The sequence below is a fragment of the Poecilia reticulata genome, chromosome 21, assembly GCF_904066995.2.
Source record: "Poecilia reticulata chromosome 21, P_reticulata-male-v2, whole genome shotgun sequence".
In the NCBI taxonomy this organism is placed as follows: Eukaryota; Metazoa; Chordata; class Actinopteri; order Cyprinodontiformes; family Poeciliidae; genus Poecilia; species Poecilia reticulata.
In genome coordinates, this window is record NC_088850.1 from 2874746 (window position 1) to 2896491 (window position 21746).

The 21746-nt window shown below is 40.3% G+C and overlaps 3 long non-coding RNA genes across 3 annotated transcripts; all 3 read right to left on the reverse strand.

The window, feature by feature from the left end:
* Positions 1-6941: 6941 nt before the first annotated feature.
* Positions 6942-10666, reverse strand: LOC145549653 (uncharacterized). Its single transcript, XR_014085494.1, has 5 exons — positions 10556-10666; positions 10304-10375; positions 10193-10221; positions 10017-10085; positions 6942-9294 (listed from the first exon to the last, which is right to left on the reverse strand). It is a non-coding gene; the product is annotated as an uncharacterized LOC145549653 (long non-coding RNA).
* Positions 10667-11743: 1077 nt separating this feature from the next.
* LOC145549681 (uncharacterized) lies at positions 11744-12540 on the reverse strand. Its single transcript, XR_014085530.1, has 3 exons — positions 12316-12540; positions 12118-12201; positions 11744-11837 (listed from the first exon to the last, which is right to left on the reverse strand). It is a non-coding gene; the product is annotated as an uncharacterized LOC145549681 (long non-coding RNA).
* Positions 12541-18769: 6229 nt separating this feature from the next.
* LOC145549678 (uncharacterized) lies at positions 18770-19229 on the reverse strand. The gene is made up of 2 exons (XR_014085525.1): positions 18960-19229; positions 18770-18845 (listed from the first exon to the last, which is right to left on the reverse strand). It is a non-coding gene; the product is annotated as an uncharacterized LOC145549678 (long non-coding RNA).
* Between the last annotated feature and the right edge of the window lie 2517 nt (positions 19230-21746).

The window sequence follows — 21746 nt, forward strand, 5'->3', positions numbered from 1 at the left end:
GATGACTTTAATGTTTTATTTCAATGTTTCTGATATGTATTATTTTCCTTTTGTAATTTTTATTTTGATTCATTTTTAGAATTCTGTCAGTAGATTTATTGTAATTATTAAATATATTGAAAATATATTTAGAAAATGGAAGCTTTAGCGAAAGTTCAAGCTGGAAGACTCCACCCCCTTCGTTCGCCCATCGACGTCATGCTCATCTCCGACCTCAGCGCTGGACCTCACCCGGCGCGTTCAATCAGCAATCAGGCTCTGCATAAAAGGATCCCCACCAAAGCCGTCAGCTGATTCCCAGCTGCGTTCAATCCGTTCATCGCACGGCTCAGCTTCTCCACAGCCTCGTGATTCCCCGTCCATCGACCTCGCATCTTGCGTTGGCCCTTTCTTTTCCACTCAGACGCTCCTCCGATGCAAGATATTTCTCCTGGCCCCAGCCTCAATCATTTGAAGCAGCTTCTCCCGCCATATCTCTCACCTGCCTGGGGTTTTCACTTACTCCACAATCCACCTCCGAAAAAAGAAAAAACATAACAAACCCTCCGGTCACCTTTGACCTTCGGCCAGTGACGCACGACGCATTACCTCCCGCACAGTCTGTGAGACAAGGTAGTCAATTGCGGAGCTCTACGTGGAGGTGACGGCCTGTCTAAAGAAAGACGACAGAATCAAAGAGGATCTGATGGAAGCAGCAAAAGGCCGTCTTCCTCCGCCTGCCAAGCTTCTCTCACTTCCACATGCCGGTATGGTCAGCATCTTTCCGGATTTCCCCCTCTACGCCCGTCTCGGGTTGCCAGGACGCTCCTCAGGTGCAAGAGATTCCTCGATGATTTCAAGTAGCGTCTCCCCCTTTCTCTCGCTCAACTGGGATTTCTCCATCTCCCGCTCCCTCACCATCTACTCCACGGTCCACCTCTGGCAAGTGGACACGTGATCACACTGTTTCAACCCACACCGTCTTTCTTCGCCTCAGCTCCTTCACACCAGCGCCACGCTATGGATCAGCAATGCCTACGGTTTCCCTCTCCTGCATGGCCGCTGTCAGTACGCTCAGCAACACCTCTGGTTTTCCCTCACTACGCCTGTTTCAGGCCACCAGGGTAAGACGTAGCATTTTCATGTCTCATTCAAGTCTCGCAATACTTTGTAACGCAGACACCTGTCATTAGTTTATCCCCTCCCGAACACGTTGACCGTATATTCATGCGCCACTTGAGTTCTAATGTCTACGGATTTTTACCCAAACATCGACTAAGTTAAGTCATCGTCATTTTTTTCTCCGAGGCGCCTTTAAACATAACCTTAGTTCAGTAGGTGACCGCTGTTGCATAAGAGCCGCAAGATGTATGTTAGAATCCTGACAGTGATGGAGGGATATCTTCCCCTGCAGCTGGCCCATGTCCCAGCGCCGCTCAGCCCCAGCAGCTGGCCCATGTCCCAGCGTCGCTCAGCCCCAGCAGCTGGCCCATGTCCCAGCGTCGCTCAGCCCCAGCAGCTGGCCCATGTCCCAGCGTCGCTCAGCCCCAGCAGCTGGCCCATGTCCCAGCGTCGCTCAGCCCCAGCAGCTGGCCCATGTCCCAGCGCCGCTCAGCCCCAGCAGCTGGCCCATGTCCCAGCGCCGCTCAGCCCCAGCAGCTGGCCCATGTCCCAGCGTCGCTCAGCCCCAGCAGCTGGCCCATGTCCCAGCGTCGCTCAGCCCCAGCAGCTGGCCCATGTCCCAGCGCCGCTCAGCCCCTTCAGCTGGCCCATGTCCCAGCGCCGCTCAGCCCCAGCAGCTGGCCCATGTCCCAGCGCCGCTCAGCCCCAGCAGCTGGCCCATGTCCCAGCGCCGCTCAGCCCCAGCAGCTGGCCCATGTCCCAGCGCCGCTCAGCCCCTTCAGCTGGCCCATGTCCCAGCGCCGCTCAGCCCCAGCAGCTGGCCCATGTCCCAGCGCCGTTCAGCCCCAGCAGCTGGCCCATGTCCCAGCATCGCTCAGCCCCTTCAGCTCGCCCATGTCCCAGCGTTGCCTGCCCCTTCAGCCGGCCCGTGTCCTAGCCTTTCTCTTTGTTGGTCCATGTCTCAGTGTTTTTCCTTTCCCTCATACTTTTCAGTGTGGCTCCCTTACCGTGGGCACCTATCCTACAGCCTTTCTCCAGATATATTTGTGTCCCCTAGCTCCCCAACTCCTGCCTGGCTTCGTGCCTTCAACTATCCTTCTCTTGCCCGGTATTATTTCGGCTCTTTCCTTAGCAGGCCTTCATTCTCCAGATGAGCATCATAACATGAAAACCCCTCTATCAATCAAATTTGATTCCTCCTATCAGCTTCTCATCTTCTAGTTTTCTGCACTCCTTCGGCCTACAACCCGTACTTTTCTTTTCTCCACGCATCATCAAGTTGGCATACAAGTTTTAGGTCTCACCTTTCCTCGGGCCCAGCCTCAGCCCTTTTTTTGGAGGAGAGCATCCCTAATCAGTTATTGGGATGTTCATCGAGTTCACATCAAATCTCAGCTCAAATTAGCTGCCGGGGTCCGAGCGTCAAAGAACTGTTATTCATTCCTGTCATTAAATCTTTTAATTGCTCCCTTTTGTCCGTCTGAGTCTCTCCAGATTGAACTAAGAAGGTAACTTGTTTAAAACCATTGCAGTTCAACACTGAGATCATTTTTACCTTTAGAGTTTGATGAATCACATCCTGTTGAGGTTTTGGTTGGCGTCGGGTTTTCAGTCCTTCCTGTTGTCATTGTCATCACTTTGGGTTGTTGTGTTGAACCAGGCAGGAAAAAGAAAACTGAAAACATAGAATAAAAACGCAACCAAAAACTTTACAGGTTAGATTCGCTTTCCACAACTGCAGTCACAGTTTCAGCTTGTTGAAGACATTTTTGTTTTAGAAAACTGTTTAAGTTATAATACATATCTCTTTATCAACAAACAGGAAGTAGTTCATCATATTCTCACCTGGTTTTTCCCTCAGAGGTGAAATCCTGAAGCTAAACTCCTTCATGTCTCCTTCAGGTTTAACTTGACATCTGAATAACTCAGAAGGTTTTGATGTGGAAACATGAGGAGACGTTGTGAAGCTCACAGTGGCTGAACAGGCAGATTGAGTTATGGTTTTAATATTTACAGCATCTCTGTTATCATACAGCCACTTCACTGACTGAGGACATCTATCACCATATGATGACACAGAGCAGATCAGGATGGTTTCATTGTTGATCTTCTGTTCAGTCACTGAGGAAGATGAAGATATTGATACAGTAACATTAAGGCTGACTTCATCACTTCAGTTGTAGTCATTATATGAGTTTTTGTTGTAAAAAGTATTCTGAAGGGAAAATATAAATATATAAATACTCACAGTTAACAACAGACAGATCAGCCACAGACTCTGCTACTTGTTGTCCTGATGTTTCAAACCGTCTGCAGGTATAAAGTCCAACATCCTGCACTGAGATCTTCTTTATAACCAGAGAACATTTTGCTGTAACACTCAGTCTGTCTGGTTTAGTTCTGGAATATTTATGAATCTTCCCAAATTCATACAGTGGTTCTGCTTTATTTCTTTGACCACTGAATATCCAGGTAGTGTTATCACAAGTTTCCTTCTGGTCTCTAAAACATTCAGCAGGCAGAGAGACTTCATCTCCATCTCTGACAACAAAGTGAGATGTTTGTTTAGCTGCTGCTGCTCCTGAGGAGATGATGAAAGAAAATCAATCAGGAATGTGCAGCTTTGGCTAATGTCCTAATAACTGCCATACAGATATTAATATTCATCTTCAAAAGATTTAGATCAAATCAGATGAACCTACATTATTAATGGATTTACTGATACATTATTCTTACCTGTAAAGTTTAGCATAAAGAAGAAAAACATCATAATCCATCTGAGTTCAGCCATCGCGTGTCTCTTGTTCTCAGTCTTTAGTTGTGTGACTGACTGGTAGAGGCGCAGCATCTACTTCCTCTGAACCGCATGATGTCACTTCCTCAAACTGACGGATGGTTCGTGTGTATTTTTATTATCTAATCTAGTTTGGACATGGTGTAGAGGTAATCCGTCTTGTCAACATAACAGGATTACAGAAACACAACTTTTAAAATCAACATTTCGTCTTTTTAGCAAGAAAATATTTGATCAGTAAATGTTCAGAGAAAAGCAGCAGGATGAGATCATCATGGTTTCTGACAGAGAGGTGTTGAAGAAAGGAAGATGATGAAGGTGTGAAGATTTTAAATATAAACATGTGAATTTCCCGTTCTTTATTCTGACCTTTTAATAACTAAAGAGGACATTTCTATGAGGATGTGGCTGAAGAGCTCAGAAGGTTGCGGCTATTAATGATGAGCAGATAAAAGATGGTCAAAACAATCATGAGAGAATGGAAACTTTTAGTCACCTACATACTAAGAAATGGTTGAAGGAGCTGCACTTAAATTAGAGCTGCAAAAACTGTAGACTTACACAAAAAGTCTCAGAATTGGTAAAAATCAGGAGTTTCTCTACATTTCAGCTCCATCTGTCTCAAATAGAAGTCAGAACCTGAAGAATGTAACTTCCTGCAGAGGAAATCATTTAGTCATCTGAATCAGAGCATCTAAAAGCTGCTGGACGGCAGCCATCAAAGACTGGAGTTTGACATTTCCTGGAGGGAAGAAGCAGATCTTTTCTTCAACAGGAATAAAAAAAGGTCAATGATCTGAGTCTGCAAGAGCGAAAACAGGAGCATCGGTCCAGTCAGATGGAGTTTTTATTCATTTTATTCATTTTTTTCATTTTTTACGCTTTGAAAACCACAGCATTAGTAATAGGTTATGCTTAAATATAGTCAATAATCATCCTCCAAAATCTTCATCTAAAAATGTCTGCAGATAAAATAACTTACAGCGCCCCCTTCTGGAGATAAACAGTAAATCTTCAGTGTAAGAATTTGCATTTGGAAAAAGAGAAGTTTTACTGTCATTGAGTTTTTCTGGTTAAATGAAGGATACATACATAACAAGCAACATTACTCTTATTGTAACTCAGATTTTATAAATGGAGAAAATTTAAAAATGAAGTGAAATTCAAATGCTTTAAATTAAACTAAACAAATTGTTGCTATGCCAGTAAACTGCTCTGGAAAGTATAATAAGTCAAAAAGCATATTTATTATTTTATTTTATTTTATTACACCAATATACAATAGACCTTAAATTCTAGTATTTAAAGTATTTAAATCCAACTGAATTCATCCATCGAGCGACTCTTATTTTTCAGCTGTGTGACTGACTGGTAGAGAGATGGAGAATCTACTTCCTCTGACTCACATGAGGTCACTTCCTCAAACTGGCCAACCAGTCATTTATCGAGTTAAACACTTTAGACGGAGAACCAACGCCCATTTTTCCTCCTGCATGTTTATCTGATTATTAGAGATCAGAAAGAGTCTTGAAAAGGCTCCAAATGTATAAAATATTAAAATTAGAACTGTGACTTAAGATGGACGTTTTTTTAAATGAAAGAAACTTCTGTTTAGAGTCTATGTTGTCTGTGTGACTGAAGGCTTAAAAGACAGAAGATGGCAGATGTGTGAAGATTAAAAAAATAGATAAATGAGTGTTTGTTTTCTTTCACACGTCAAACATGCCTTGTTAGTTCCTCAGTTTACGTTTTTTCTTTCTGAGAAGTGATGAAGTGTTTGGAGAGAATGTGGCTGGTTTCACCCCCTGATGATAATCAGATGAACTCATTACTGCCACTGGACTCCTGCTAACTGAGCACATGCAGAAAAGAACAGGCTGATTAAAACAGTGTAGAAACATTTTAAATAGTTAAGACTTGATTAAGTCTTAATTAAAAGTGTTTTAAAGTAGTTGAACCTGGGAATATTGACAACTTTATACTGTTACAACTCATCACCAACCTCCTGTTGTAAAAAGCAACATTGCTCCTGTTTGTTCCAGCTGGTTTCCTTCTGTATTTTATCTGTTTTACCTACAGATCACTGTCAGCATATTCACATATTTCTGTCTTAATCCAACATGTTGATGACAGAGACAAGGTGTGAACATTAAAGTGGTACATTGCTGCAGAATGCCCCTGGTGGTGGACAGAGACATTGCAGCTCTCATCATTAACTCCAGCCTCTGTTTCTACTCAGATCATCACAGAGGAAACACTCATAAAATCACTTTAAATAAAGTTCTTCATTTAAAAACAGGACAAAACCAGGAGACATTCTTCTCACAGGATAATTCAGCATTTCTTATGCTCTCTTGGTGGGTCAGTGCTTTGAGATGTCAAGTTTAATGCCTTAAGCAGAAGATACTAATAGATGTGTGAAAAAGTTCAGATACATATACAAGAGTCCTTTCCACACAGCTAAAGTCATTTATCAGTTCTCCATTTTAATTCTAGTGCATTTTATTCAGAGATGTGAACAGGAAGTCTTTGGTTACACTGCAGAGAATAAGACCTTCAAAGTTTTATCTTCTGATAATGAGAAAGATTATTAAAATTAGGGGTTTTCTCCTCTCAGTTTTGTTCTGTGACGCACAAAACCAACAAAAGTAGCTACCTGTTAATTTCCAGTCACAGATAGTTAAAGTTAGAAGATTGTAAATCTCCTTTGCCTGTGTATTTCAGTGGGTGTGAACATTAATTCAATGTTTTTACATATTATTGAATTAAGCCAACATTCCAGTAACATTTAGAGGTTTCCCTGCTAAATCGTGCAACAGCAACATTTTCTGGTGCATGTGTTGCATGCTAACCAGGTTCTTTCCTTAAGCTGATTGGTTTTATCTGTGATGTTGAAAATCTGATTGGTTGGAATTAGGGATCAACCTACACATATGACATGTTTGCGAAAGAGAGACAAAATTATTTCCACAGTAAAAAATGCTACATTTATAGGTTTAATACAAAAACTTTATTTACAGAAAATATTCATTGAAATGAGCTCAGGCATTCAGCTGTTCAGGTTACATAGTTTAAACTTATATGATAAAAAGCAACAGACAGGAAATAGTTAGACATGTTTTGCTAAGGTTGCAGTTGTAGCTTCTGCAGTTAATGCTTCTGCTTCTTGGTGCCTCATTCACTGTGTGTGTTTGTGTGTTTATACATGTTTTAGATTTTAAACCGCATTGGAGGCCGTCTATGCATAGTAGTCTGAAGGTTCTGAGTTTAGGATTTTGATGTGAAAGGACTAAAATGTTGGATTATCAATACTTCCCCAGCGTCCTGGATGACAGTCAGGACTCCAGGGTTCTCAATCTAAAGTATAAGGAAGCAAAAGGTAGTTTGCAAGGTTAACAGCAAAAAGGGCAGATATTTAAGCTCCTGCTTCACAGTCTGACCTCTACAACACCAGATCCACAGCAAAACACACAAACTAAGATTACAGGTTCCATCCAACAAGTGCTTCAGAGACTGTTGCATTGCATTGGTTACAGAAACTTGGTTGCAGTGAAACCAGACTCAGACAACAAGCCAGAGGGCTGCATGGCTAACCACCATGACATCAATAGGGTAGAGGTGGGGAGTTATGCATGTACATCAATGATAGCTGGTGCAAAAAGAGTAGACAGCCAATGTTTCCCATATACTTGGAATATTTAACTGTCACATACGGTTAAATATTTGCACCTTGCAATTTGTAAAAGTTTACCTTTTGGCCACACATGCCACCCAATGCCAATGTTAGCTTAGCTGCAGGTCAATTGTACAAAGCAATAAGAAGTCATTAGACATCTAGGGATCATCTTAGTTAGGGAATTCAATCATCTTGGTTAAAATTTAATGCTTCCAAGTCTTAATCAGCAAATAAAACATGCAGCAAGAGTTGAAAGCACGAAGGACAAAGACTGTAGAAACACTCAAAAAAGGTTTAGTCACATTTTGATCTGTGAGATTAACTACCAATACTGAAAGGAATCCCAGTGAACCATATAGAGTAACAGGGTTGGTCTTCATTATATGACCAGTCTGCTGGGGTTTTCACTATTGTGACATTTATTAATTAATTCAGCTACAATTGCCCCACTGACCAAAGAACCATCATCAACATTCTCACAACTACCAATCAGTACCTTCTATTTCTGGTTTAAAAACTGGTTCAAAGCCACATCATTTCCTTCAGTGTATCAAAGCTCCTAATTGGTGCTGATTGGATCTGGGTTCAGCTGGCCAGTGTCTCCAGAAGAGCTTCAGATCCAGTTTAAGGTTTGTCACTTGCTCTCATTACTCTCTGCCTCTCTTTCCTCTCTCTTCTCCAGCCAGTCATGTTTTTGGTTTAAATAAATCTAATTTTAAGTAATGCCATGCAGTGCTTCCCTTTATTTGTTGTGGTCCCAGAGCTAGGCTGGGACTAACTGGGGGCTCGTCCGGGACCAGATCTGACTTTCTGAGGCTGGTGAAGAGCAGCTTGAAGAACAACTTCAGCACCTCTACATGCAAACATACAGTGAAACTAACACCTTGAGGACTCAAAGCAGATTCTGGGCCAGTTTTCACAACAAGGCAATGGCCAATATAATGCAAACAACTGACCTGATAGGACATTTGATGATTGTTTTTCATCATAGTCTGCATATTGTTTCCTGTATGCTTTGCTGTTGCTCTAACTGTGCCACGTTAGCCTGATCTTACTGTGGGGATTGAAAAATATTCTCGCCTAAAAATGTCCAGACCTGCATAATTTTGCTATTTTAAATTTTACTCACACTCATAAACAACAGAAAATGTTTTCTATAAATATACAAGGAAAGTTAAAAAGTTAACAAAAGCAACATTTTCATTCACAAGCATTTTGTTTAGGACAGTGCTATGACATGATACATAACAACCTGAGTAAAAATTTGAATATTTACAGTCAATGAAAATGTTAATACAGTTTTTACATGCAAAAAGATAAACTAAAACCCCAAAATACAATGTACGAAATTTTAAGACTGTCTTTTGTTTGTCATAATCCTTTAAAGTGGACATGACCAATTACTCCTCATGTTTTATGGAGAATTAATTGAAAAACTTATGAAAAAATGGTCCAAATGGGGAATCATGCTGAAGAGCTAAGCTTGATTATCCATTAAATGCAACTTTTTTTTATTATTTCCTGTTTTGAGACCAAAGTTCTGAACTTAATTGGCAAAATAAAAAGATAATTAAATTATCATGTTACCACATGTTGGGTCTTGTTTGCTGCTTCAGTTGATTGAGGTAATAAAACTGTAGAGCTTGTTGGGATCATCAGCGGCTGCAGCAGAGGAGGAACATGCTGCCACGGTGCTGTAGGTCACTGCGTCATGTTGGACAACCTGGAAACAGAAAAACAATATTACAGATTCATTAAGGGGAGGTTTACATCATGCTACATTTATCCTCCTCCAAATTTAATCACAGACGACTCTTAATCCTCCCAGAGCTGTTATTTTCTATGTACAGCCTATTTCTGGGTCATTTTTAGACTTTTACTTTGATTTTACCTGGGTAGTCAGAATGGAAACCAATAGAAGAAATTCAACACACAGAGAAAACAACCTGTGCTTTAAGATGAACATGTCAAGATTGTGATGCCATTTAATTATAAGTATAAATATAAAGTCCATCCATCCATTTTCTTACACCCTTGTCCCTCAGTGGGGTCGGGAGGTGCTGGTGCCTCTCCAGCTAACGTACCAGGCGAGAGGTGGGGTCACCCTGGACAGGTCACCAGTCTGTCGCAGGGCAACACAGAGACACACAACCATGCACACACACACTCACACCTAGGGGCAATTTAGACAGACCAATTAACCTGACAGTCATGTTTTTGGACTGTGGGAGGAAACTGGAGTACCTGGAGAAAACCCACCATGCACAGGGAGAACATGGAGACTCCATGCAGAAAGACCGGGGCCAGGAATCGAACCCAGAACCTTCTTGCTGCAAGGCAACAGCTCTACCAACTGCGCCACCGTGCAGCCCAAGTATAATGTATAATAAATAATTATTAGAAGATCAAAATATAGATTACTTTCTGTATTTCAGTAAATCTTACCGGAGTATTTCTTTTAGTTTCCTCTGCATGTCTGATGGTGGCGTAAGAAACATCATCTTCAAGCTCAACCTGCTCAGAGGAAAGAAACAGATTGATTCTCTGTGACCTTTGGCCTTTCAAGCATCGCTGCTATCTGTTTAACTTCTGCTAAATAGTACAATTTAAACTTTACTCACAGCATTTTCCACAGCCTTAGTTTTCTTTCCTGAAAAGTTCAGTGAGTCAGATTTATGCTAATCCAGAAAGATTAGAAATATATTTATAGTTTTATTAATTAGTTTTCTCACCTTTAGCTCTCCGTATGATGATCACCACAGCAGAGATCAGGATAATGGCTGAAACCACAGCTACAGGAATGACTGGAGCAAAGCAAACAATTTCATTTTTATGGCGAGTCATTGTAAATAGTTTTTTTTTAATTATGTATTTTGAATGTAATTTTCAGTATTCAAGGTAATTAAGTTTTTATTTTACAACTTTTTGAAAATAAAAAGGATGAGATCTGAACATGAACAAAGAATCAAACAGTGTTAACTCACCGACTTTATTTACTGAAGAGGTTATAGTGTCATTGTTAGTTTGTGTGACGTCTGAACGGCCTTGACAAATGAGAAAAAATATAAATTATTTTTATAAACAAGATGTTTTTACATTTTCCCTCAATTAAAATAAAATGCTTTATTGAATGATGCAAAGACCATTTCCAAGAGTCATACACACTTCCAGTTATCGAATTTATTAAAAATCTACTGGGTTAAATGCCATACGTCACTTAAATTTATTCGTTTTCATTTGTATTTCAAACTAGATGACATCCGATCCATCAATCCTCGATGCAAAACCTCAAATAAGAGAATAAAATTCATCAATAAGACTGAGGAATTATTGTAACAGGAAAAAGATGAGAGGAAATGATGACAAGAAAGAAAATATCAAAATAAAAAACAATTGTGTCAAAGACGCTCAACAGAAAAGCTTAAAAATCACAGAATAAATCAAATGAGAACTAAAACTCAGAACATCCTATCCAAAGGAAATAAATTATTCTAAATGGTAATATTAGCTCTAAGACAGTTGATGGATTATGATATTGATATTTTCTGATGTCATATTGATTGTAGCTGAATTTGAAGAGACTCCATGCAGAAGTGGCTTCGTTTTTTTCTAGCTCTAAAATGTGAATAAAGCAAAAATATGACACTTATTGCATGTAATACTAAACCAGACACTTGGACAGTCAGGTAAATCTTTAAATAATATTTTAAGACAAATAAAATCTCCACTTTTAATTGATGGTGAAACATCCATTTCAGATGTGACCGACAGTGAATTTCTGTTTTTAGGTTTCGTTGGTTGTCCAGAGTTTCCTTCTGTCTTCACTAAAGTCAAAAACATACATAGAAAAACACAAAGAAATGTTTTAATGTTTGCATCTGACGCCTCCATCAAACCTGAATCAAATAAAAATCTGGGGATTTTCAGTGTAAATTAAAATGCATATTTTTATCAGTGAATTGAAACTCAATCATGTTCAAATCTTCATATATCAGTGATGCTAAACCTCTTAGATAACTTAGTGAACATTTTAACTCCCAGTTTTGTCGTTTAGAAAATGAAGAACAAAGTGAAGACGAGTCATTCATCTACAGAAAATATATTAAAACCTGAATCAAACACAAAATGTAAAACATTATAATATTATGTTCAGGATATTAGTAAAATCATTACCTTCAGGGATTTTTGAAACATTGTCTGGATTTGGTCTGGTGGTTGTTCTAGATCCAGGTTTTGCTGTTGGTTGAACTTTTCCTCCTGACTTTTCTACAAAACAACAACAAAAAAAAAAAAAGTTTATAACTTTAACCTCTTCTAAATTTTAATAAAAATACACAAACAGTTGGACAAACAGTGAAAATGAATCGAAATCATGAAGCCAAAGACATTTTCATGTGACGTCACTGATCTTATAAAGTTTATCATCTTCTAACTTGTAACTGAACTTAAATAAAAGCCATTTAACTGCAAACATGCCAAACTAAATTATAATAAAACACATTGTGTTTTACAAATATGATGTTACAGATATTAGTAAAATCATTACCTTTATTAGTTGGTGAAACGTTGCTCTGGTTTGGTCTGGTTGTTTTTCTGTTTCCAGGTTTTCTTCTTGGTTGAACTTTTCCTCCTGAGATTCAATAAACAAAACAAATTAGAAAACATTTAATCTCTGAACAAGTTTTAAAGCCAAAGACATTTTCATGTGACGTCGCTGATCTTCTACAGTTTATCATCGTCTCACCTGACGGCTGCAGACTGAAGGTAAACTCTTCATTAGATCCAGTTTGAGTCACTTTACACTGAGGAAACTTTGACCCTGATGATAAAGTGACAGCAGCAGAGCAGACAGACTCTGATGGTGATTCTTTGTTGGTCACATCCTGATAAAACCACTGAACTTTGTATGGACAGGAGTCAGAGGTCACCACAGAGCATCTTAATGTCACCCTCTGGTTCTCCTTCTGTTCAGTCACTGATGAAGACAGAAATGTTAACAGAAGTTTTAAAATACCCTTTTTATTATAATCCCTGTCGTTAATTACTCAAACAAGTCACTGATGTGAACAGATACAGGAAATAATGAAATAATGACTAATATTAATACTCACGATAAACAACAGACAGAGATATTATATCAGACTGATGAACCAGAGTGTGATTGTGTTCATCTCTTGTGTCCCATTGTTGACATTGATAAAGTCCAGCATCTTCCTCTCTGACCTTCTTTATAACCAGAGAACATTTTGATGTCAGACTCAGTCTGTCTGGTTTAGAGCTGATAATCTGACCGAGTGAAACCAGAGCTTCTGTTCCTCTTCCTGAAACAGAAAACCTCCATGTTGTATCTCTACAGTTCCTCTGACCATCGATCACATCTGAACATGACAACATGGCTTCATCTCCAGCTCTCTTTATAACAGATGTTCTCTCTGCAGTGACTGTTAGAAGATAAAACAGGAGCATAAATATTAAATTTAACCGCAGTGAGTAAAGCAGATCTATGATCTGTAGCTCTATAGAAATGTTGAGTATCTTCCTACCTGTGAGCTGCAGGATGATGAATAAAAAGCCTTGAATCCATGGGAGATGATCCATTGTGCGTCTGTTGCTCTGACAGTCAGACTGACTGACTGAACACAGATGGAGCTTCTACTTCCTGATACTCACCACTTCCTCTCTCTGACTGATGGAGGCTCAGAGCTTTATTTGGTCACATCTGCTTGATTTCAGCCATTTGCTTTTAGAAATAAGTTATTGCTCATTATTTAGATTGTATTTATTTTGAAGTCCACATTAAAAGCTAATAGTAAAAAGTAAATGCGAACATTAGAAGTTATATTTCTCAGCCTCATTACACGACAGTACAGATGGTGACGTACAAGAAAGTCTTCAAAGGGGAACAAGATCAGCCTGTGAAACGTCTCAGTTTAGCTAAATGTGCGAAAAGATGAACTTCCTCTTTTGTTTGGGTCTTTGCAGAATCAAGCACAAGAATCCTGCAGATCTATGGTCAGTTCTATAGATGCATCAGATACGATTTTATTTAACTTTTGACAAACTGCTGGTTTCCAGTTTGATCCCTGAAGGGTTTGATCAGAATGTGGAGAACAGCGGCAGCAGCAGCAGCAGCAGCAGCAGCGGCAGCAGCAGCAGCAGCGGCAGCAGCAGCAGCAGCGGCAGCAGCAGCAGCAGCAGCAGCAGAGCTCTGCGGTTTGAACCAGTGATCAGAATAAAACATCATCTAACACTTTGATGTGTCATTTATGCACCAACCAACTCAGTTTATTTTAAACTTGCAGCAACACATTTGCAGACTTTTTTTTTTTTACAGTTCAGGGCTGTAACACTTTGCATATAAACTGTGAAGTTTAAAATGTCATTAAGACATGTTATATTTAACCTGCAGAAAACTGACTGATGATGATGAAAAGGCAAATCAAAGTCCAGTATTAAAGATCCAGGTACAACTTTAAAACCTAAAACCTGCTGGTTTCCACTTTGACATATGAAGTTTTCTTATGTGTGAAATGATGAGGAAGTGTTTGGTGACAACTTGGTGAACAGCAGCAGCAGCAGCTCTGAGGTTTTAACCCACAATAACTAGAAAATAGACGTGGTTAGGAAGTTTATGGGTTTCATTTCTACATCCGTCAACTGAACCTGCAGCTACAGAACATGTTAGATAATAAAAACTCTTTTTATTGTTTATTTTACATGTTTTGTAAGCTTAAGTAGAAAAAGTGGGAATATGGTTTGACAACATGGAAATGTATTTTTACAGTAAATAAAACACAGAGGTCAAAATAAATTGACACTTGCATTCTTTCTAAAAAATAGTAAATACAACTCATCCTAACTCCTACATATGTTTTCAATGAGGATAAAAACTGAAGAACTGGAATCGTTTCTGAACCTGGAGCTCAGTAAAACGTCAAACTATCTGATCTCTGATTGGATGGTTACATTTGTGATTGACATGACATTGACCAATCAGCTGAGAGGAAGAAACATCTAATAAAAACCTGCAGGTTGAAACTCACACAAGTTAGAGAACTAAAGCAAAGAGTTTTTCACAGCTTTTTTCTTTCTAAACAGACATCAGCATACAAAAATTATAACTTGTGTAACTAATTTTAACAAGTACAAATTCTTTATACACATTTAAATTCTTATCAATGGAGGCATGAAGATGAAACTTTCAGAAATTTCACTTTGCAAAGTGTCAACATTTATTTACAACACTTTAACAAACACAACATTTATACACCATGAAGTGTTTACATTCTCACATTTCCGTCTATAAAACTACAAAGCAGAAATTCTCAGAAATTTTAGTCTGGAAGGTTACAAACCTCAAAACAAAACTCAAATTATTTACAACAAAATATAAATAAGTGGAGTTTGTGCCCATGTTGCAAACATTTAACGTCCATCCATCTTCTTGCACCATTGTCCCTCAGTGAGGTCGGGAGGGTTGCTGGTTCCTCTCCAGCTGGCGTACCGGGCGAGAGGCGGGGTCACCTGGACAGGTCGCCAGTCTGTCGCAGGGCAACACAGAGACACACAACCATGCACACACACACACTCAAACCTAGGGGCAATTTAGACAGACCAATTAACCTGACAGTCATGTTTTTGGACCGTGGGAGGAAACCAGAGTACCCGGAGAAAACCCACCATGCACAGGGAGAACATGGAGACTCCATTTAGAAAGACCGGGAATCGAACCCAGAACCTTCTTGCTGTAAGGCAACAGCTTTACCAACCGCGCCACTGTGCAGCCCACATTTAACGTTAAGTTATTAAATGAGTTCTTATTTTTTAACCTAATGTGTCATAAAATACACAAATAACATTGCAGCAACAGATTTCATGCAAATGTCTGCTTTGCTTTACTTTGGTTTGATGTTTGTTTTCTTCAGGAACCGCTAAGAAATGAGATGATACATTTCAGATAGTTATCCATGAAACCAATAAACAAAATAAACAGTAAAATACCATCGGACACTTTGTGCATGCCATTAATAGAAACAGCAAAATAAAAAAACTCCTGTCTTTGAAAAATGTGACATTTTTTGTATTAGTAGATAATAATATTTTTCATTCCAATCATTTTTAACATGTGACATTATTATGAAGCACTGAAATGACAGCAGTGAATATTTCTTACTGAGTTGATGCTGAGAAAAAACAAACAAATCTGACTTTTTCCAAATTCACTGAAATGTAAATTTCTTGGAGTTGATCTGGGACATCAGAGGAGTTTGAAAACACAAAAAGTGACAATAAAATATTACAAAAACCTTCTAATGTTAAAGTTTACATCACCAACAGGTTTTATGGAGAGAACAAACAGAATAATCCAGTTTTAATATAAATCAATAATCAGTTTCTGAGCTTAATATCAATTCATCAGAAGCTTTGTGAGTATTTTCATTCTGCAGATTATCAAACTGTTTCATTTCTCTTTCTCATTTTAGTTCTTGTCCAAATGTTGACGCTCACAACAGTTAGTGAAAAAGCAGCTAAAGCCACAGAGACGATGATGAAACGGCACAGAGCTGAAATAAAGGAAAAATAGATACATTATTCAGTTTTAGGCTTAATATGATTAAATGTTTTGATATTTAGCAAAGTATCTGTTGAGATAAGTTGCAGTTTCATAATCCATCTAAACAGGATGATGAAATCCTGACCTCTGACCTTCCTTTATTATATTTATTTACATATTTAACTTTGTTACATTATAAATCATTCACCTGTGAAAAACATTTCTGGATTAGGAACACAAAGAAACACAAAGAAATGTTTTCATGTTTGCATCTGACGCCTCCATCAAACCTGAATCAAATAAAAATCTGGGGATTTTCAGTGTAAATTAAAATACATATTTTTATCAGTGAATTGAAACTCAATCACGTTCAAATCTTCATATATCAGTGATGCTAAACCTCTTAGATAACTTAGTGAACATTTTAACTCCCAGTTTTGTCGTTTAGAAAATGAAGAACAAAGTGAAGACGAGTCATTCATCTACAGAAAATATATTAAAACCTGAATCAAACACAAAATGTAAAACATTATAATATTATGTTCAGGATATTAGTAAAATCATTACCTTCAGGGATTTTTGAAACATTGTCTGGATTTGGTCTGGTGGTTGTTCTAGATCCAGGTTTTGTTGTTGGTTGAACTTTTCCTCCAGACTTTTCTACAAAATAACAAAAAAAAAAAGTTTATAACTTTAACCTCTTCTAAATTTTAATAAAAATACACAAACAATTGGAAAAACAGTGAAAATGAATCGAAATCATGAAGCCAATGAGATTTTCATGTGACGTCACTGATCTTATAAAGTTTATCATCTTCTAACTTGTAACTGAATTTAAATAAAAGCCATTTAACTGCAAACATCCATCCATCCATCCATCCATCCATCCATCCATCCATCCATCCATCCATCCATCCATCCATCCATCCATCCATCCATCCATCCATCCATCCATCCATCCATCCATCCATCCATCCATCCATCCATCCATCCATCCATTTTCTTCCGCTTATCCGGGGTCGGGTCGCGGGGGCAGCAGCTTCAGAAGGGAGGCCCAGACTTCCCTCTCCAGCCTCTTCCAGCTCCTCCAGGAACCCCAAGGCGTTCCCAGGCCAGCCGAGAGACATAGTCCCTCCAGCGTGTCCTGGGTCTCCCCTCCTCCCGGTGGGACATGAACTCCTCACCAGGGAGGCGTCCAGGAGGCATCCTGACCAGATGCCAGAGCCTCAACTGGCTCCTCTCGACGTGGAGGAGCAGCGGCTCTACTCTGAGTCCCTCCCAGATGACCGAGCTTCTCTCTCTAAGGGAGAGCCCAGCCACCCTGCGGAGGAAACCCATTTCGGCCGCTTGTATCCGTGATCTCGTTCTTTCGGTCATGACCCAAAGCTCGTGACCATAGATGAGGGTGGGAACGTAGATCGACCGGAAAATCGAGAGCTTCGCTTTTTGGCTCAGCTCTCTCTTCACCACGACGGACCGATACAGCGCCCGCTTCACGGCAGACACTGCCCCAATCCGCCTTTCGATCTCCCGCTCCCTTCTTCCCTCATTCGTGAACAAGATCCCCAGATACTTAAACTCCTCCACTTGAGGCAGGACGACCCCCCTGACCCGGAGAAGGCACTCTACCCTTTTCCGGCTCAAGACCATGGCCTTGGATTTGGAGGCACTGAGCCTCATCCCGGCCGCTTCACACTCGGCTGCGAACCGCTCCAGTGAGAGCTGCAGATCACGTTCCGATGAAGCCAACAGGACCACATCATCCGCAAAAAGCAGAGATGCGATCCTAAGGCCACCAAAACGGATCCCCTCAACACCTCGGCTGCGCCTAGAAATTCTGTCCATAAAAGTAATGAACAGAATCGGTGACAAAGGGCAGCCTTGGCGGAGTCCAACTCTCACCGGAAACGAGCCCGACTTACTGCCGGCAATGCGGACCAAACTCTGACACCGGTCATACAGGGACCTGACAGCCCGTATCAAAGGGCCCGGTACCCCATACTCCCGGAGTACCCTCCACAGGGCCCCCCGAGGGACACGGTCGAACGCCTTCTCCAAGTCCACAAAACACATGTAGACTGGTTGGGTGAACTCCCATGCACCCTCCTAGACCCTGCTGAGGGTGTAGAGCTGGTCCAGTGTTCCACGACCTGGACGAAAACCACACTGCTCTTCCTGAATCCGAGGTTCGACTATCCGACGGACCCTCCTCTCCAGGACCCCTGAATAGACCTTACCAGGGAGGCTTAAGAGTGTGACCCCCCTGTAATTGGAACACACCCTCCGGTCCCCCCTTTTTAAACGGGGGACCCTGCCAATGCAGGGGGAATTACCCCCTGCATTGGCAGGGGGTAGTTCCCCTGCCAATGCAGGGGAACTACCCCCGATGTCCATGCGATATTGCAGAGTCGTGTAAGCCAACACAACCCTGCAACATCCAGAGCCTTAAGGAACTCCGGGCGGATCTCATCCATCCCTGGGGCCCTGCCACCGAGGAGCTTTTTGACCACCTCGGCGACCTCGTCCCCAGAGATGCTGAACTGCTGACCCAGAACTGCAAACATGCCAAACTAAATTAGAATAAAACACATTGTGTTCTATAAATATGATGTTAAAGATATTAGTAAAATCATTACCTTCATGAGTTGGTGAAACGTTGCTCTGGTTTGGTCTGGTTGTTTTTCTGTTTCCAGGTTTTCTTGTTGGTTGAATTTTTCCTCCTGAGATTCAATAAACAAAACAAATTAGAAAACATTTAATCTCTGAACAAGTTTTAAAGCCAAAGACATTTTCATGTGACGTCGCTGATCTTCTACAGTTTATCATCGTCTCACCTGACGGCTGCAGACTGAAGGTAAACTCTTCATTAGATCCAGTTTGAGTCACTTTACACTGAGGAAACTTTGACCCTGATGATAAAGTGACAGCAGCAGAGCAGACAGACTCTGATGGTGATTCTTTGTTGGTCACATCCTGATAAAACCACTGAACTTTGTACCGACAGGGGTCAAAGGTCACCACAGAGCAGCTCAATGTCACCTCCTGGTTCTCCTTCTGTTCAGTCACTGATGAAGACAGAAATGTTAAAACAACACAAGATCAATTATCGTTAATATTAATTACTGAAATAAAATGTTCTGACATGAACAGATATTGAAAATAATGACTGAACAAATATTAATACTTACGATAAACTACAGACAGATCAATATCAGAGTGATGAACCAGAATGTGATTGTGATCATCTCTTGTGTCCCATTGTTGACATTGATAAAGTCCAGCATCTTCCTCTCTGAACTTCTTTATAACCAGAGAACATTTTGATGTCAGACTCAGTCTGTCTGGTTTGGTTCTGTTAATCTGTTTTCTCTGACTGAGGTCAAACAGCTCTTCTGTTGTTCCACTTTTTAAACCAGTAAAGGTCCATGTTGTATCATTACAGTTCCTCTGACCATCGATCAGTTGTGAACATGACAACATGGCTTCATCTCCAGCTCTCTTTATAACAGATGTTCTCTCTGCAGTGACTGTTAGAAGATAAAACAGGAGCATAAATATTAAATCTGACCGCAGTGAGTAAAGCAGATCTATAATCTGTAGCTCTACATAAATGTTGAGTGTCTTCCTACCTGTGAGCTGCAGGATGATGAATAAAAAGCCTTGAATCCATGGGAGTTGATCCATTGTGCGTCTGTTGCTCTGACAGTCAGACTGACTGACTGAACACAGATGGAGCTTCTACTTCCTGATACTCACCACTTCCTCACTCTGACTGCTGGAGGCTCAGAGCTTTATTTGGTCACATCGTCTGCTTGGTTTCGGCTAAGCATTTATGAATAAATTATCACTTATAACTAAAAATGATTTCATTTCAAGGTTAATTTTAAAGACCAACACATCAACATTAGAAGGGACTTTTTTCAGTCATATTTTTACAGACTGTGATGATGTGCAAAAGGTCTATGAAAGACGAAGAAGGCCAGCATGTGAGCATTTTTACTTTTGCAAAATTTGAAAAAATGCACTTGCTTCTTTGTTTGGATCTTTTACATACTGAGAATAAAACAGAATAATTCAGCAGACCTGATTAGTTTTGATGAATTTTAGCAAAAGTCCAATTTTATAGATGCAGGTGAGATTTTATTTAACTTCTTAAAATCCTGTTGGTTCTCAGTTTGATCTCTGAACTGTTCCTGTTTTTCACAGAAAGACAGTTCAGAGGTCAACTGATGAGAATGTGGTGAACAGCAGCAGCACCGTTAAGGTTTTAAGCCACGTTTTAAAAAATACACACATCTAGCAGAGTGATAGGTTTCATTTATGCACTCTTTAACTCAGTTTATTTTAAACCTGCAGTTGTAAAAAACTAATCTGCAAGTTGTTTTTTTTTTTAACGCGCAGCGGTCGGGAAGCGTATCGATGGGGAAAAGGCAGACTGACATAAACCTTTTAAAACAACGGAAACAATTTCGGTATCCTGATTATTGAAATGTAAAAGTGCTGTGTTGTTCTATCACTCCGTTTCATACCGGACCACTTACAGCACCGGTGTTAACGCTATAAAATGAACGACCTCTGTCGTGTTATCACCCATGGAGGGATTTCTTTATTTCTTTATTTAAATAGGTTCACTTTTTAGAGGGATACACAGTGAGGGTATCATGATTTTAGTGTGGTGGGATGGTGTTCCACCCTCCCCCACTCCGTGCACCGGGCACCGTTGATTGGTGGGCGGGGCGAATGCCTTTATAGTTGGACAGGCCACTGCAGGGTGCGTGCGTCTTTGTTCTCCCACTGTTGCTATGGTCGGCGGCTACATGTCGGCTTGTGGGTTTGGTCGACTCGTCTTCGATCGTAAGTGGCAGTTTTGCTATCCGTTGCTGGGATTATGGTTGGTTTTTGTGTGCTACACCTGTCGTGCGTTTCTGCAGTGTTGCTCTGATGGCGTTGCCAGCTGCAGCTGAGAATGTGGCGTGTGGCTTCCGTCTGGTCCTCACCTGCTGACCCGCTTCCTCCCGGGTTAGGCTGTGTTTCCACCCCTGGGTGAGCTACCTGCTATTTAGCTTTTGATTTGTTTTATCTGGATCCACCGTTAATGGGTTTTCTGTTTCAGACAACTGATTGTTTGGAGCTGCAGCGCTTTGAACGCTCTGTCTTGTCTTGTCATTATTTGGTTGGGCCGATCTCAACTGAACCCGTTGCGGATTGGGCCGGCTGTGTGGGCGGGGCGTTACTCCTGTGGCCCCACTGAAGGGCATTTCTAAGCAGATGACAACGATTTGTTCCATTGTTTTCTTTTATAGTTTTGTTTTGTTATTGAAGTTACTAATTTGTTTTCTTGTTTTTTTTTTGATTTACTAATTCCTTTTGCATTGTATGTTTGTTGTTTTGGAATAATTGAACTTGTCTGTTGTTTTTCCTTATGTGTTCCTTTTGTTCCAGGGACCGAGTAGTAGGCCTGAAGTCTCGTTTTTAAAAATGTTTTAAAGAAGAATTGTTAAATAAAATATTGTGCACTGCTAAGTCTGTGTTCGGGTGCATCTTGTCACTTTTAAAAAGATCTCCACCTGCTGGCCACATTAGTAATTACATGTTTATAAGAGATTTTCTTTTGTCCTTCC